This window comes from Rana temporaria, chromosome 11 (genome assembly GCF_905171775.1).
Source record: "Rana temporaria chromosome 11, aRanTem1.1, whole genome shotgun sequence".
Lineage (NCBI taxonomy): Eukaryota > Metazoa > Chordata > Amphibia > Anura > Ranidae > Rana > Rana temporaria.
The window spans coordinates 135283696-135302791 of NC_053499.1; the positions used below are offsets into that span (position 1 = coordinate 135283696).

Below are 19096 nucleotides of genomic sequence, written 5' to 3' on the forward strand. Positions count from 1 at the left end.
GGATGCATGGGAGATTGCTTTGTGCAAAGAAATTTTCCCAAGAGCTTAATATGAACATAGGGACATTTCACTTTGAAAATCAAGTGCAGGGAAGATAAAAAAAAAATAAAAAACATTTTTGCTTGCACATTGGATGTTGGAAGTCAGCAAAGATCTTTCCCTTGCAAAGTGAACAGGTCTTTCGTAAATCAAGCCATTATTTTAAATTTGTGTTTTCTTACCACTGAAAAAAAAAAAAAAAAAAATTACAATTTAATTCCCCCCGCAAAAAAAAAAATTAAATAAAATGCAAGAAGGCAATTTCCTTTTCACTGGGTTGTATTATTGCACTTAATCGGCTTGCAGTGACTTTTAGGCATCTAAACAGACGCTATGTTTCAGTTGTCATCTGGAGACAAAGTCTTGTTCTTGGTTCCCCATATGCATAAAAACATCAAAAGAGTACATCAGACTTCTCCATCACTCCGACTTTCCTCTGCAAGTGACATTGCCTCTAACCCTGCGAGGAGCCCAGCACCAATGTAATTAGCATTCAACATTCGTTAAGCGCAGAAAAAAGGAGCACTGGCTTAAGGCTGCACGGTTCAGAATTAACTCTTGAGTGAAACATCAACCTTACACTCCTGGATAGTATTTGATAAGTCTATGTACTGAAATAAACTTGCCCTTGCAGGCAAATCATGTTGGGATATGTACAAGTACCAACAAAAAAAAAACAGATTTTTGTTACTCATCATAAAGTCAGAGTTAATTGAAGGACACGGCTTCTTCTGATTCTTGACCATAGGATTTATAGTGCCAACTACAGGAGTAGTACTCCATATTCCCATCGCACAGGTTCCTGGAGAAAGCTCTAAAATGTTGGGTGCTGCAGCGACCACCAGCTGGAGACTGGATCAGAAAGCCACAATGAGGGTATTTCAGCACACCACGGATCATTAACCACTTCAGCCCCGGATCATATTGCTGGTCAAAGACCAGAGCACTTTTTGCGATTCGGCACTGCGTCGCTTTAACTGACAATTGCGCGGTCGTGCGACGTGGCTCCCAAACAAAATTGGTGTCCTTTTTTTCCCACAAATAGAGCTTTCTTTTGGTGGTATTTGATCATCTCTGCGGTTTTTAGTTTTTGCGCTATAAACAAAAATAGAGCGAAAATGTTTTAAAAAAATGAATATTTTTTACTTTTTGCTGTAATAAATATCCCCCAAAAATATATAAAAAAACTATTTTTTTCCTCAGTTTAGGCTGATACGTATTCTTCTACATATTTTTGGTGTGTTCCTTGGCCTTCATGATGCCGTTTATTCACAAAGGTTCTCTAACAAACCTCTGAGGGCTTTACAGAACAGCTGTATTTATACCGAGATTAAATTACACACGTGGACTCTATTTACTAATTAGTCTGAAGGCAATTGGTTCCGCTAGATTTTAGTTGGGGTTGTCAGAGTAAAAGGGGGATGAATACAAATGCACGCCACACTTTTCAGATATTTATTTGTAAAACAATGTTAAAAACATGCATAATTTTTCATTCCACTTCACAATTATGTGCCACTTTGTGTTGGTCTATCACATAAAATCCCAACAAAATACATTTACGTTGTTGGTTGTAACATGACAACATATGGAACTTTTCAAGGGTTATGAATACTTTTTCAAGGCGCTGTATCCCTTTTTAGTGCCTACCCACTGGAGCACAATAAATTGCTTCCTTGTGCTGCTTCTTCCTTCACCCAGTCTGAGCTCTGCTGTACAGGGATTGGAAGAGGCTGAAACCATTCAAAGTAATGCTTAGATTAAAAAATAAAATAAAAAAATACATTTAAACGTTACTGTTAAAAAACAAAAACTAAAATTATGGATGTATTAATGAATACAATTACAGTGGAAACTTGGTTTAAGAGTAGCATGGTTAACGATTTGCGAGCAACTTTTAAAAAAAAATTCTGACTCGGTTTGCGAGTGTTGTCTCGCAAGATGAGCAGAATTCAACCTAATAGGGCCCTGCAGTACCGCATTTGGCCTGAGGTGCCGGAGCCGAGCAGAGCCGAACAGCGATGATCGCTGCCAATCGCAGCCATTCGGCAATGCTCGGAAAGACATGGAAATACAGCCTTTCCAATGTTTGTCAAGGTCAGTTGACGTGTCTTCGGGCCTTTCCGAGGCTCTCCAGCGCCCCCCCTACCTCTGGCCGCATGCGGTATTGCATCCCATTGAAGTCAATGCGGAACAAATTATTTTCGTTTCCATTGACTTCAATGGGGAAACTCGCTTTGATATGAGAGTTCTTTGGATTACGAGCATTCTCCTGGAACGGATCATGCTCGTAATCTGAGGTTCAACTGTATATATACCTGCAGCTCAGCTTAGTAATAAAAAAAGAAGCATGCTGATGTGCAGACTGGGAATGTTCAATTAGATTTTTCCAATCCATGATCGGCCAGCAGCTGATTTTTCTTTAGCTCTGTCTCTATTGCATCCAGGACAAATAAGATATATACTTGTATTAGTGGAGGTATTGAAACATTTTTTGTTTGCTTTAAACTAATCCCAAATGGACGTTTGTTTCACTAGAGTAACTTCATAAGGCCCCCCCCCAGAGGTTAATATCGTTGGGCTTCATAATTAAGTTGGGCAAGGTTAATGTAATCTCTCAGAACGTTTTTTGGCAGCCGTCTCTGGAATCGTTTTCATTGTCTCCCCCTTTTGCTTCGCTGTACGAAGCCGCCTGCGACATCGCAGGATCCATTTTTGCAAACACTGATGTGTAAACGGAGGCCCAATCCATCAGAGGTGGCTGCGCTGATTGAGTAATCTTTTCAATTAAGTGTAAGTATCGCAAATAAGATTTGCAAACAAGAGAAGGAGTTGGATCAGCATTTAGGTGCAATGACGTCGGGAGGCTTATCCGGAGGTCCTGCATCAAATACTGCTACTTGATACAATTCTCTGTATACACGGCAGACATTAATACTAGATCAGGAGCTTACCTGACCTTGGAAACTGCAGAAGAGCAACCTGTATCATGTCCAAAAAATAAGACCTTTAGAAGAAGAAGAAAAAAAAAAAAAAAAAAAGAAGGAAGCAGCTGAATCCCACTAAACAATGAGGTTGATTTACTAAGACTGGAGTAGGGTTGTCCCGATACCGATACTAGTATCGGTATCGGGACCGATACTGAGCATTTGCGCGAGTACTTGTACTCTCGCAAATGCTCCCAATGCCTGACCCGATACTTTTTTTTCCCCCCCGAGAGCTGGTGGAGAGGGGGGTGGAGTGTGGGTGGAGTGTGGGTGGAGAGGGGGCGGAGAGCGGAGCAGAGCACTCCTTGTATGGAGGAGAGGAGAGCCGCTGCCACCTAGACCCCTAAGACAAAGCCAACTCTCCCCCCCCCGCCGACATCTAGTTAATTTGCGCTTGGGGAACAGAACAGCTTTCATTTGAATAGCTGTGTGTTCCCCGCCGCGCCTCATGTATAGACACTCCCCCTTGCCCAGAAACTTTGATAGACAGATCACCCGCCCCAAAATTGGACGGGTGATCTGTCTATCAAAGTGCCCAGGCAAGGGGGAGTGTCTATACAGGACGAGGCACGGCGGGGAACACACAGCTATTCAAATGAAAGCCGTTATGTTCCCCCAGCGCTGATCAACTAGATGTCGGCAGTGGCGGGGGGGGCTTGGCTTTCTCTTAGGGGACACAAGGCATTAGGGACATGGCTGCATCTAGGGACATGGCTGCATCTAGGGACATGGCTGCATCTAGGGACACAAGGCTGCATTAGGGACACAAGGCTGCATCTAGGGACATGGCTGCATCTAGGGACATGGCTGCATCTAGGGACATGGCTGCATCTAGGGACATGGCTGCATCTAGGGACATGGCTGCATCTAGGGACAAGGCTGAATCTAGGGACAAGGCTGAATCTAGAGACAAGGCTGAATCTAGGGACAAGGCTGAATCTAGGGACAAGGCTGAATCTAGGGACAAGGCTGAATCTAGGGACAAGGCTGCATTTGGGGACACAAGGCTGCATTTGGGGACACATGGCTGCATTTAAAAAAAAGTATCGGTATCGGGGAGTACATGAAAAAAGTATCGGTACTTGTACTCGGTCCTAAAAAAGTGGTATCGGGACAACCCTAGACTGGAGAGTGCAAAATCTGGTGTGGCTGTACATGGTAGCCAATCAGCTTCCAGGTTTTTTTTTGTCAAAGCTTAATTGAACAAGCTGCAGATTTTGCACTCTCCAGTTTTAGTAAATCAACCCCAGTGTGTGTCTACACAACAACCGAAAATTTCAGTATAGCTGGCTACCAATGGGAAAAATGACTGTACAACCTCCTTTATGGCCACCATACAGAGTTTGATGTAGAATCGATGTGTTAGTACAGATGCATTTCCTGTTCATACCCAAAAAGAAGCTCCCAATGCCCCTGTGACCTTGTAAACAACCTATATGTTGTCACATGGGAGGGGGGAGTAGGGTTGCCTAGGCTCAGACTTTCAGAAAGCCTATATTTGCATAAATATTTAGCTAAAGCTATTGTCATTCTATGTACAGTATATCTAGGCACCTTACAGTGTATTCTTTCCTAGAAGTGGTTCCCAACCTTCTTTTATTTGCATACTGCTTAGAAGCCCATTGTTATTAATTATTTCCCTCAATGAGCAAGGGTAGAGCCAATAGCAAAGAGTGTAGAGCGGTGGATGGTGACTGTGGGCAAATTGCAAGAGTTTCAGGGGCTTAAAGAGATATGGTTAAATAAAACCCAAACCCACTCTGCTCTGATTCAAGAGTGCTGGGGTCAGGAGAATGTAATGCACAGAGTTCAGGGGTCAGGAGAATGCAACATACAGGGTGCAGGGGTCAGGAGAATGCAACGTGCAGGAGTCAGGAGAATGCAACGTACAGAGTGCTGGGGTCAGGAGAATGTAAAGTACAGAGTGCAGAGGTCAGGAGAATAATGTACAGAGTGCAGAGGTCAGGAGAATGTAAAGTAAAAAGCGCAGGGATAGCAGTATAATGCACAGAGCGCAGACTCCAGACGTATGTACTGCACATAATGCAGGGGTCAGTAGTATGTAAAGCACAGAGTGCAGGAGTATGTACAAAACAGAGTTTAGGGGTCAGGAGTATGTAGTTCACAGAGTGCAGGGGTCAGGATAATGTAAAGTACAGAGTGCAGGGTTCAGGATAATGTAAAGTACAGAGTTCAGGAGTATGTAGTGCACAGGGTTCCGGGGGCCAAAAATATATAATGCACAGAGTGCAGGGATCAGGTGAATGTAAAATGCAGAGGTCAAGAGTATGTAATGCACAGAGTTCAGGCAACAGGAATATATAATGCACAGAGTACAAGGGTAAGGAGAATGTAAAGTAAAGATGCAGGGGTCAGGAGAATGTAAAGTACAGAGTTCAATATAATGTAATGTACAGAGGGCAGAGGTCAGGAGAATGTAATGTACAGAGTGTAGGGGTCAGAAGTATGCAAAGCACAGAGTGCAGGGTCCAGGAGCATGTAAAGTACAGAGTTCAGGGGTCAGGAGTATGTAGTGCATATAATTCTGGGGTCAGGAATATGTAATTCACAGAATGCAGGGGTCAGGAGAATGTAAAGTACTGATTGCAGGGGTCAAAAGAATGTAAAGTACAGAGTGCTGGGGTCAGGAGAATGTAAAGTACAGAGATCAGGAGAATGTAAAGTACAGAGTGCAGGGGTCAGGAGAATGTAAAGTACTGATTGCAATGCAGGGGTCAAAAGAATGTAAAATACAGAGTGCTGGGGTCAGGAGAATGTAAAGTACAGAGTGCAGGGATCATGAGAATGTAAAGCACTGATTGCAGGGGTCAGGATAATTTAAAGTACATAGTGTAGGGTTTAGAAGTATGTAAAGTATAAGTGTATAACAATTGTGCCCCCCTCCCCTTCCTATTGCAACCCCCTCTCATGACAGCAGTTCTTATCCTGGGATACAGGTTTCACCAATGTAACCACTCTTTGTACATTTGTTCTGTATTTGATCATAAAAGTCATATAAAGGAGTCCCGATTTACCAAGCACAGAACAAATGCACATAAAGTGTTTACATTGGTGAAATCTGCATAGTATTTACACTGCTTGTGACTTGAATAACCGAAAACAAAGGTATGTTGCATTTTAACATACGTCCCCAAAATCTTCTAACACGCCCCCCAGGTTGGGAATGGGAACCCCTGTAAAGTGCCTTCTTTGAGCCCGGGGCGGACTATGTTCTAACACGCCCCCCAGGTTGGGAACCCCTGTAAAGTGCCTTCTTTGAGCTTCACTTTAAATGGTTTTCATTTACATTTTAGACCACCAGAATACCCACTGCAGTGTTAACAGAAACAAAAAAGAAAAGCACAAAAGACAATATATTACTTGATTACATTTCACAAAACCCTAAACAAAATGTCTGTGAGAACAAATGCAGTTCTAAAAATACAAACATTTAAAACATTTTTTTCAGCTCAGCAGATTTATACATTGTCTCCCGGTATAGAAGTAAGCGCAGCGAGGGGAATGTAATATGGGATCAACCTATACTTCCCCCTGGTGGAGCTTCTGATGTATTACATAAATCCTGTGCCGATTAACCCATCCAGACGTATGCTGATTATTATTTGCTTCTCACTGAGCTCTAGGGTTTGATTACTGTACATGTATCAGTTGGTCTTCACAAAATGTTACATTCTTTGTAACCCTGGAAGGTAAACATGCTACATATTATATGCAGTTCACATATACACTGTAAAATGTTATTAAAGGTATAACAAAAAGTAAAACTTGTTTTAAGGTTTGGAGTGGAGAGGGATTTAGATGCCCGATTTTATTGCTGTCTGTGCCCCATTTAGGGAGATTTATCTTCTCTTTTTGTTCACCGAAAGTGAAAGAAAATACCAAATTTTGGGTTGACAAATAATCAAATAGTAGGTTCTGATGACACCCGGGGGACTCCATCACTTTGGAGGGATTTTCTCTCACTTCCTGTTTTGGCTATGGGGCAGGAAGTGAAGGGAAATCTCCCCAATGAGACACATGTGCCAAATAAAAAACTGACAGAGGTTATAACCCTCCTTTACTCTATTCAAAATATTCCTACTTTAAAGTGGAGGTTCACCCTAAAAACAAATTTTTAACATTAGAGCCAGCATAGTAAGGGCATATACTTTCAGTGACCTTTCACACAACGCGCTTTACCAGATTTTCAGAAATAGCCGAGCTGCCAATCGGCACTATACGGCGCCTGCGCAGGCGCCGTATAGTGCCGACTCGCAGCTCGGCAATTTCCCGACATCTGGTGATGCGCGTTGTGCCACAGGTCACCTGTTTCACAAGCTGTCAATCATCGAACGGAAGGATAGGAACGCCCAGTCCCGCAGTCATCGGAACCCCTAGACAAAAACAGAATATAAAGGTATGTACGGAGAAAAAAAACGCCAAAAGTAAATGCCCTTACTATGCTGGCTCTGCTAGATGTAATATTAAATTATTTTTTGGGTGAACCCCGCTTTAACTGCTTGCCGACCAGCTGCCGCAGTTTTACGGCGGCAGGTCGGCTTTGCTGGGCGAGAGCAGGTAGGTATACGTCACCTCGCCCAGCAGCCAACAGGTGCACACGCCCCCCGCACGTCCCCGACTCCCGTGCACGTGCCCGGCGGGCGCGATCGCCGCCGGGCACCCGCGATTGCTCATTACAGAGCGAGAACCGGAAGCTGTGTGTGTAAACACACAGCTCCCGGTCCTGTCAGGGAGAGAAATGATGATCTTCTGTTCATACAATGTATAAACAGCGATCAGTAATTTCCCCTAGTGAGGCCACCCTCCCTACAGTTAGAACACACCCAGGGAACATACTTAACCCCTTCCCCGCCCCCTAGTGTTAACCCCTTCCCTGCCAGTGGCATTTTTATAGTAATCAATGCACTGATCGCTATAAAAATTACAATGGTCCCAAAAATTTGTCAAAAGTGTCCGATGTGTCCGCCATAATGTCGCAGTCACAAAAAAAAAAGCAGATCGCCGCCATTACTAGTAAAAAAAATATTAATAAAAATGCTATAAAACTATCGCCTATTTTGTAGACGATATAACTTTTGCGCAAACCAATCAATAAACGCTTATTGCATTTTGTTTTACCAAAAATATGTAGAAGAATACGTATCGGCCTAAACTGAGGGAAAAAAATGTTTAATATATTTTTTGGAGATATTTATTATAGCAAAAAGTTTAAAAATTGCATCTTTTTCAAAATCATCGCTCTATTTTTGTTTATAGCGCAAAAAATAAAAACCACAGAAGTGATCAAATACCACCAAAAGAAATCTCCATTTGTGGGAAAAAAAAAGGATGCAAATTTTGTTTGGGAGCCACATCGCACGACCGCGCAATTGTCAGTTAAAGCGACGCATTGCCAAATCGCAAAAAGTGGCCAGGTCCTTTACCTGCATAATGGTCCGAGGCTTAAGTGATTACAATAACCAACTACCTTTCCTATTTAAACAGTTTAGCCAAAAATTTTAAGTCAACTCCCTCTCTCCACTGAGATGACCCTTTTTCATACCACAACATGGGTGTCCGCTCCATAGGGCAAGGGGGGGCAATTAACCCCCCCCCCTGGAAAATCGAGAAGCTGTTGAAGAGTCTCGCGGCTGTGGGCTGTCTGAGAAGTCCCAGGCCGGATGTCACACAGACACAGCGAGCAGAGTGAAGCCACCTCCCCCTCCAGTGTTTATGTGTACACAGGGAACCTGCTGTGCCCATGCCGTGCTGATGGCTGATCTGAGGTACTGAATGCAATGGGGGGGGGGGGGGGGTCCGTCTGTGCTGAAGGGGGGGTTTTAACCCCTGCTAGCGTTTGAAGAAAGGGTTAAATGCGTATGCGTATTGCTGCTGCGGAAGCGCCCCTCCCCCCCAAAAAAAATTTCAGCGGACGCCCATATACCACAATAGAAATAAGTAAAGAACAATTCCTTGCTGCCCGTCGGACTGTTAGCACTTCAAATGTCTCTTACGTGTTTAATAGCGCAGCTCACTCCACTAACAAACACATGAAAAGCCTTGAGCTACGAATGTATTATGAGTCTACAAAAAAAAAGTTCATAAGAAACAAGTTGTTTCTGGAAATTCAATTTACAGGGCTATTTAAAACACAATTTTATGATATTAAAATAGTTTTTTTCTTTATTTATTTCTCCGCGGCTCCAATGAACTCTCCCGGCGGAACCTGCCCTGGTTGCTTGGTAACGGTGAACTTTAATAAACTTGTAAAACCATAATTAAACACTGTAAATAATTTATCGGCTTAATCTTCCTAGACGACCTTCGGTGGGCATAGAAGAGAGAGGAATCCATAGGAACACTGTGTAAGCCGTACAGTTTGTAAGCTCTGGAACTGATCGGAGCATCGCTTGTGGCAACTGTGTGGCGATCGCGGTGAAGCCGGTTACAAGTTTAGCCAAATTCCCAGCATGCCGCCCACGGTGGTGTTTGATAACTTAATTTAGCAACATCGCTATTTGACAGCAGATAACATTGTGTTCTCATTTATGAGGTCTATCTGCTTGTGGGCAGCCAAAGTATGCAATGGGCATCTGCAGCCACACAGAGGGCGAGTGTTGGCATTTACTGGTTCCTAAAGTGGAATCAAACCCATCAATGTAATGCTTTTACACAACAGTTACAGCATCTCACAAAAGTGAGTACACCCCTCACATTTTTGTAAATATTTTATTCTATCTTTTCATGTGACAACACTGAAGAAATGACACTTTGCTACAATGTAAAGTAGTGAGTGTACAGCTTGTATAACAGTGTAAATTTGCTGTTCCCTCAAAATAACACACAGCCATTAATGTCTAAAACACTGGCAACAACTGTGAGTACAAAAGTGAAAATATCCAAACTGGGCTCAAAGTGTCAATATTTTGTGTGGCCACCATTATTTTCCAGCACTGCCTTAACCTTCTTGGACATGGAGGTCAGTAGAGCTTCACAGGTTGCCACTGGAGTCCTCTTCCCCTCTTCCATGATGACATCACGGAGATGGTGGATGTTAGAGACCTTGCGCCCCTCAACCTTTCATTTGAGGATACCCCACAGATGCTCAATAAGTGACATGCTTGGCCAGTCCGTCACCTTTACCCTCAGCTTCTTTAGCAAGACAGTGGTCATCTTGGAAGTATGTTTGGGGTCGTTATGTCAAAATCCTGCCCTGCGACCCAGTCTCCGAAGGGATGGGATCATGCTCTGCTTCAGTATGTCTCAGTACATGTTGGCATTCATGGTTCCCTCAATGAACTGTAGCTCCCCAGTGCCAGCAGCACTCATGCAGCCCCAGACCATGACACTCCCACCACCATGCTTGACTGTAGGCAATACACACTTGTCTTTGTTCTCCTCACCTGAATGCCGCCACACATGCTTGACACCATCTGAACCAAATAAGTTTATCTTGGTCTCATCAGACCACAGGACATGGTTCCAGTAATCCATGTCCTTAGTCTGCTTGTCTTCAGCAAACTGTTTGTGGGCTTTCTTGTGCATCATCTTTAGAAGAGGTTTTCTTCTGGGACGACAGCCATGCAGACCAATTTGATGCAGTGTGTGGCGTATGGTCTGAGCACTGACAGGCTGACCCCCCACCCCTTCAACCTCTGCAGCAATGCTGGCAACACTCATATGTCCATTTCCCAAAGACAACCTCTGGATATGACGCTGAGCACGTGCACTCAACATTTTTTTGTCGACCATGGCGAGGCCTGTTCTGAGTGGAACCTGTGCTGTTAAACCGCTGTATGGTCTTGACCACCGTGTTGCAGCTCAATTTCAGGGTCTTGGCAATCTTCTTATAGCCTAGGCCATCTTTAGGCAGAGCAACAATAATTGTTTTAGATCCTCTTCTTAGCCATGAGGTGCCATGTTGAATTCCAGTGATTAGTATGAGAGAGTGAGAGCGATAACACCAACTTTAACACACCTGCTCCCCATTCACAACTGAGACCTTGTAACACTAATAAGTCACATGACATCTGGGTGGGAAAATGGCTAATTGGTGCCCAATTTGGAAATTTTTACTTAGGGGTGTACTCACTTTTGTTGCCAGCGGTTTAGACATTAATGTCTGTGTGTTGAGTTATTTTGAGAGGGCAGCAAATTTACACTGTTATACAAGCTGTACACTCACTACTTTACATTGTAGCAAAGAAAAAATATTGTACCTTTACAACCCCTTTAAGACATAACAGTGCTGCTGCCTGGACGCACTTGGAAGATGTAGTTTTGAAATTGTGCTACATCCCAAGAACTGACCTTCCAGCAGCAGGGAGGTTAAGGGTTAATTCTGGGCAACGCGTGGCCGCACACTTTGACAACAGACACGATAAAAGTGCGTGTTTTTGATACATCTGCTTTGGTGTAAGCTGGAACACCCCTTTAACATAAGAGGGCTCGGCGCGGCGAGCGGAGAGCGAACTGGCTCTCAATAATTCATGAAGGCGTACGCAGGCTGGTGGAACCCTAAACAAAGGCGCTATCACAACAATCTGCCGCTTTCATCTGCGGCCAGGATTTAGAGGGGACGGTGATGCTCCAAATCAAAAGCACAATCACTCATTTGTGAACAGATGTCCCTCACGCGGCAGGCAGCGCTTTTTTTGAAAGCCGACCAGAACAAACGCACCGCTGTGAGACAAGTCCCCCTACCCATTAAATAAAGAACACAGTATATATTAATTTAGCAGGTTGTTGAGTAATGTTTCAAAGCCCAAATAATGATGTTGAAAAATTGCATAGAGAAATAAAACTCTTTTGCAGCAAGATATCTGGAGCAGGACGAAGCAATTAGCCGGTTTCAGGTGCAGAAACGTTTCGCAGAATTTCCAGCAAAGAGAGGAAGGGAGAACGCGGCACAGACGCCATCATAACAATATAACTGTTCCCATTCTTTCAGAGCATTGAGGAGATGGGAAGCAGATAAAAGAAGAGTTAAATTCCGCTGTAATTTATTATGGGGAGATAAATGGGTACATGGAATGAATGGTGTGAGCCTCACAGACGTACAGATCTGAAGAATACTTATTTATATATACACAGTACTGTGCAAAAGTTTTAGGCAGGTGTGAAGAAATGCTGTAAAGTAAGAATGCTTTCAAAAATATATATTTTAATTGTTTATTTTTCGAAATTTACCAAATGCAAACGGAAGAAAAATTTAAATCAAATCAATATTTGCTGTGACCAACGTTTGCTTTCAAAACAACACCAATTCTTCTAGGTACACTTTCACACAGGTTTTGAATGAACTTGGCAGGTAGGTTGTTCCAACCATCTTGGAGAATTAACCACAGATCTTCTCTGGTTGTAGGCTGCCTCAAATCCTTCTGTCTCTTCATGTAATCCCAGACAGACTCAATGTTGCAATCAGGGTTCTGTGGGGGCCAGTGGCAGCTGGTGCTCAAAATTTTTGGGTGGGCGCAAACAAACAAAAAAAACAAACAATTGCAGCCTCACTGTGCCCATCAATTGCCGCCACTGTGCCCATTAATTGCCGCCACTGTGCCCATTAATTGCTGCCACTGTGCCCATCAAACGCAGCCACTGTGCCATAAAATTGTCGCCACTGTGCCATGCCATCAAACGCAGCCACTGTGCCATGCCATCAAATGCAGCCACTTTGCCCATCAATTGTCGCCACTGTGCCATGCCATCAAGCGCAGCCACTGTGCCCATCAATTGTTGCCACTGTGCCCATCAATTGTTGCCGCTGTGCCCATCAATTGTCGTCACTGTGTCCATCAATTGTCGCCACTGTGCCATGCCATCAATTGTCGCCACTGTGTCCATCAATTGTCGCCACTGTGCCCATCAATTGTCGCCACTGTGCCCATCAATTGTTGCCACTGTGCCATGCCAAACGCAGCCACTGTGCCATCAATTGTCGCCACTGTGCCATGCCAAATGCAGCCACTGTGCCATGCCATTGTTGCCACTGTGCCCATCAATTGACGCCACTGTGCCATGCCATTGTTGCCACTGTGCCCATCAATTGTCCCCACTGTGCCATTAATTGTCGCCACTGTGCCCATCAATTGTTGCCACTGTGCCATGCCAAACGCAGCCATTGTGCCATGCCATTATCACCACTGTGCCCATCAATTGTCGCTACTGTGCCATGCCATTGTCGCCAGTTTGCCCCTAAAATGCCGCTGGCTCTAATAGACACTTCCAAAGCCAACCAGCTGCCATTATTCAGATGACCAGCGCTCGCAAGGGGGCCGGCCATCTGAATAGTGGGCAGCGGCAACGATACATAGATTCATGCATGAATCTATGTATTATTTTTCAGTGGCGTGCAGGATCGAGAGGGGGCGGCGCTCCTGTGCCCTCTATGAACGCACCACCACTGGTGGGGCCAAACCATCACTTCCAGGACTTCTTGTTCTTCTTTACACTGAAGATAGTTCTTAACCACTTCCCTACCGCCCATCATCATATGACATCCACAGATGGGATCTCCCATCCTGGGTGGACGTCATATGACATCCTGGGCTTCCCGGCCCTCTAGGGGGCACGCCTGTGTAAACACACAGATCCACGGTCCTGTCAGGTGAGGAGACCGATGTGTGTTCCCAGTACAGAGGAACACACATTGGTCTCCTCCCCTTGTGAGTCCCCTCCCCCTACAATTACAATCACACATTAGGGAATATATTTAACCCCTTCAGCGCACCCTAGTGTTAACCCCTTTCCTGCCAGTCACATGTACACAGAAATCAGTGCAGTTTTATAGCACTAATCGCTGTAAAAATGTGAATGGTCCCAAAAGTGTCCGATATGTCCATCGCAATGTCACGGTCACAATAAAAATCGCTGATCGCCGCCATTACTACAAAAAAAAATGCAATAAAACTATCCCCTATTTTGTAGACGCTATAACTTTTGCGCAAACCAATCAATATACACTTATTGCATTGTTTTTTTTACCAAAGATATGTAGAAGAATACGTATCGGCCTAAACTAAGGAAAAAAAAAATTCTAGATTTTTGGGGGATATTTATTATAGCAAATAGTAAAAAATATTGCATTTTTTTCAAAATTGTCGCTCTATTTTTGTTTATAGCGCAAAAAATAAAAACCGCAGAGGTGATCAAATACCACCAAAAGAAAGCTCTATTTGTGGGAAAAAAAGGACGTCAATTTTGTTTGGATGCAACATCGCACAACCACGCAATTGTCAGTTAAAGCAACGCAGTGCTGAATCACAAAAAGTGCTCTGGTAAGGAAGGGGTAAATTCTTCAGGGGCTGAAGTGGTTAAAGCAGAGTTTCACCCAGAAATTGAACTTCTGCTGATCTGGTCCTCCCCCTCCCCCACTCCAGTGTTGCATTTGGCACTTTTCCAGGGGGTTTAGATACCTGTCTAATCCAGGTATTTGCTCCCACTTCTGGCAAAAGATCGCTGCAGTATCCGCTGCGATTTATGCCATGTCCTGCCCCTCCTCCATCCCCCCACTGTCTTCTGGGAGACACACAGGTCCCAGAAGACAGCAGGGACCACTCAGCGTGACTTGCGCATGCGCAGTAGGGAACCAGACTGTAAAGCCGCAAGGCTTCACTTCCTGATTCCCTTACTGAAGATGCCGGCGTCTCAACCCCGGAGCCGAGGGACAGGTCGGCTTTGGGTGAGGACATTGCGGGCACCCTGGACAAGTAAGTGTCCTTATTTTTTAAAGTCAGCAGCTACAGTATTTGTAGACAGAGCTCTGTATCATGACATTGGCTATATGTACTTTCCCTTTTGTTAATTGATAAAAATAAACTATTAACACTTTTATTTCTGAAAGAATTCTTCAATATACAGCACCTGCCTAAGACTTTTGTAAGTACTATATTTATAAAAGGTGCGTCTCATAAATTAGAATATCATCAAAAAGTTAAAGCGGGGGTTCACCCCAAAAAAATTTTTTAACATTACATTCAGGTGAGTTATTAGAATGACAATCGGCTGTTTTTTAAAAAATCCTTGCCGTACATACCGTTTTATATATACAGTATATATATGTTCACCGCGGCTTCCGGGTATAATCTGCGGGACTGGGCGTTCCTAATTGATTGACATGCTTCCGACCGGCGCATACAGCGCGTCACGAATTGCCAAAAGAAGCCGGACTGCAAATCGGCTCTATATGGCGCCTGCGCACCGACGTTCGGCTTCTTTTGGCAACTCGTGACACGCTGTATGCAACAGTCGGAAGCATGTCAATCAATTAGGAACGCCCAGTCGTGCAGATTATACCCGGAAGCTGCGGTGAACATTTATATATATATATATATATATATATATATATATATATATATATATATATATATATATATAAAACGGTATGTACGGCAAGGATTTAAAAAAAAACAGCCGTTGTCATTCTAACAACTCGCCTGAATGTAATGTTAATTTCTTTTTTGGGTGATTTAATTTGGGGGGGGGGGGGGGGAGAAAGGGAATGGTGCTCTGAGGTGGGTAGGGGGTGGCACAAGGAATGGTGCTTGGAGGTGGGTAGGGGGTGGAACCAAGAAATGGTGCTCAGAGGTGGGTTGGGGGTGAAACCAATGAATGGTGCTCAGAGGTGGGTAGAGGGGGGAACTAAGGAATGGTGCTCGGAGGTGGGTAGAGGGGGGAACTAAGGAATGGTGCTCGGAGGTGGGTAGGGGGTGAAACTAAGGAATAATGCTCAGAGGTGGGCAGGGGGTGAAACCAATGAATGTTTCTCAGAGGTGGGTAGGGGGTGGAACTAAGGAATAATGCTCAGAGGTGGGTAGGGGGTAAAACCAATGAATGGTTCTCAGAGGTGGGTAGGGGGTGGAACTAAGGAATAATGCTCAGAGGTGGGTAGGGGGTAAAACCAATGAATGGTGCTCAGAGGTGGGTAGGGGTGGAACTAAGGAATAATGCTCAGAGGTGGGTAGGGGGTAAAACCAATGAATGGTTCTCAGAGGTGGGTAGGGGGTGGAACTAAGGAATAGTGCTCAGAGGTGGGCAGGGGGTGAAACCAATGAATGGTGCCTGGAGGTGGGTAGGGGCTGGACACAAGAGTTGACTCCGAAGGAGGGAGTTCCTGCACCTATTCTCTGAGAAAAAAAGCCCTGCGAAAGAATAATAATAATAAAAAAAAAGTTCTTAATACAGGGATCTCCTAGCATCGTCTGCAGCAAACAGAGAGACATCCCCCTCCCGGCCGAACAGGAAGTGTGTCCTGAGACACGATTGACCAGGGAGTCCTAACATTCCCTGTATATTCTCCCATGCAGAAGAATATACCGTATCTAGGTCAGTGACCTCTCTGCAGTAGATGCATAAGGCAAGATCAACATTTCCTGTACTTTCTGAAAAAATATTCTTAGGCTGATAATTGAAAACTAATGCAACTACAACATGGAACGGGTATGGTGCAATAAAATAAAAATGTAATCTTGGGCTTAGTTGTCATTTATATTATAGAAGACTTGTACTCCATAACACTGGGGAAAGGGGGGGGGGGGGGTCAGATCTGGAAGTCTGGGAAATAGGAAAAGAATATCACTGTTGAAGTTCCTGACGGATACCTGAATGAATATCAGATTTGCGTACAATTCTAGACAACGGTTGGTATAAGCTGGAAATCCATACATGGAGGTTACATTATTTATAATATGTATATAACAATGTTAATATGCATGTCACGCTGGGGAATGTTCTCCTTTCCCTTACAAGCTGCCTATACCTATATATTCTTTTCTCCATTTTTCGTAAATTTTGCATAAATATCTCCTGGAATGAATTCTGTTTTGTCGCGCATTTCCATTTTACCAAGTCATTTGGGGGTACTAGCCTGATTGAATGCAGCTAATAAGTCTAACTGTGAGAATTAATCAATTTGCAAATACATCATTGAGAGTAATAGATCAGGTAAGGAGTATCTGCTATCCTAAACTTGTTACAGGGAACATCGACCACATTGAGCACAGACTCCTGAATTAATAGCGCACCCCTGGGAGCGGGCCTCCTTGCATAATAAGCTGTGAATAAGGAACTGCAGCTGTTGATCTAGGCAGGTAAATGTGTTGCAGGTCTGTCTGAGAGAAAATAAATAACTGTGTGATGCCTCTAAAATGGAGGGGTGAACATTAGAAAATGTTTAATATAATCTTTTGGTTATACGAAAAATAGTGCATCCAACGTCTTCCAACGAGCGATCCTTCGGATTCCAATTTGGACTTTTAGACCTTACACTTATTAATAAAGAAGGTATGTGTGTGTATATATATATATATACCGTATTTATCACGGTATAGGGCGCTCCCGCGTATACCGCGAACCCCTAAAGTTGCCCCCGAAATTCCTGTAAAAAAAAATGTTATATGATTTTATTACTTACAGTTTTGCTGTCTTCCCAGCGTCCATCGTCCGGTCCGGCGTCCGTCTGAGGCCTCGGTGGTGTCCTCCCGGCTTCTCCAGCGCGCGCCTCAAGTCGAGTCCCCGCTTCCCGCGCTCAGTTCGAACGCCTCCGCCGACATATACCGAGTACAGTACACTCGGGTACATTCGGCAAGGCTCGGCTTCGCTCGTGCTCACGCTCTGTGACGTTTATGCGTGAGCACGAGCTAAGCCGAGCCTAGCCGAATGTACCCGAGTGTACTGCACTCGGTATATGTCGGCGCAGGAATTCAAACTGAGCGCGGGAAGCGGCTATCGGCGTATATCGCGCACCCACGATTTTCCCCTTATTTTAAGGGGAAAAAAGTGCGCGATATACGCCGATAAATACGGTATACACACAAACACACACACACACTATATTTCCAAAAGTATTGGTACACCTCCCTTTACAGGCACATGAACTCTTAATGACATCCCAGTCTTATCCTGTAGGGTTCAATGTTGAGTTGGCCCTCCCTTTGCAGCTCTAACAGCTTCAACTCTTCTGGAAAGGCTGTCCACAAGGAATAGGAGTGTGTCTATGGGAATGTTAGACCATTCTTTCAGAGAATGGCCTGGCCTCTTAGTTAACTATGTCTTTATGGGTGTACGGTAAAAATGATTTGGTGGACGGGGGATTATGGTGTGAGGTTGTTTTTCAGGGGTTGGGCTTGGCCCCTTAGTTCCAGTGACGGGAACTCCTAAGGCATCAGTATACCAAGACATTTTGGACAAGTTCATGCTCCCAACTTTGTGGGAACAGATTGAGGAGGACCCCTTCTTGTTCCAACATGACTGCGTACAATATGACATGACAATATGCACCACACATGTGAGGTATCGCCGTCTGAGTAAAAGCAATAAATCTAGACCTCCTCTGTAACTTTAAGCTGGTAACCTACTGAAATTTTTAATGCGCCGCCTATGGAGATTTTTAAGTAGCGTAGTTTGGCGCCATTCCACAAGCATGACATGTTAGGTATCTATCTCCTTCATGTAACATTATCTTTCATATTATACAAAATATTGGGGGATATATTTATTTTTCTTTTTTTTTATTCCCCAAAAAATGCGTTTGAAAAAACGCTGCACAAAAACTGTGTGACATAAAAAATTGCAATGACGACCATTGTATTCTCTAGGGTCTCTGATACAAATATATAATGTTTTCTAGCAAAAAATACAGATTTTTACTTGTAAACAACGATTGTCAGAAAAAGGTTGGGTCTTTAAGTGGTTAAAAAACTTTGGTCATACTTCTCCTTTAACTGTGCCTAAGTGGTAGCCTACTTGAGGTGATTGTAGGCTAAAATTATTATCTTTTGCATTCATTTACCCCACCAGTCATCAGATCATCTGTCATCAGGGGGTCAGCTATGACATAAGGATGCAAAACTTTCTCCTTTACCAAGATGGCCACCTTCACATAGAGACACAACATAGAACAAGGTGTAGTAAGTCAATGACTGAAAAAGGTAGTATTAGTGACTAGTCAATTGCCCTCTACTTACAACAGCCCGCACAGTTATGGTCCACTGTAAAGGTCTCATGTGGACAAAGATGTTCAGTTTCCTTTAAATGTGTTTTTGCTTGCATCCCAGGAATATAAATAGTTAGAT

At 43.8% G+C, this 19096-nt stretch overlaps 1 protein-coding gene across 1 annotated transcript in view; it reads right to left on the minus strand.

Annotated features, from left to right (window-relative positions):
• Positions 1-19096, minus strand: part of WWOX (WW domain containing oxidoreductase) — a 1052038-nt gene that overhangs the window by 727359 nt on the left and 305583 nt on the right. The window lies entirely within an intron of this gene.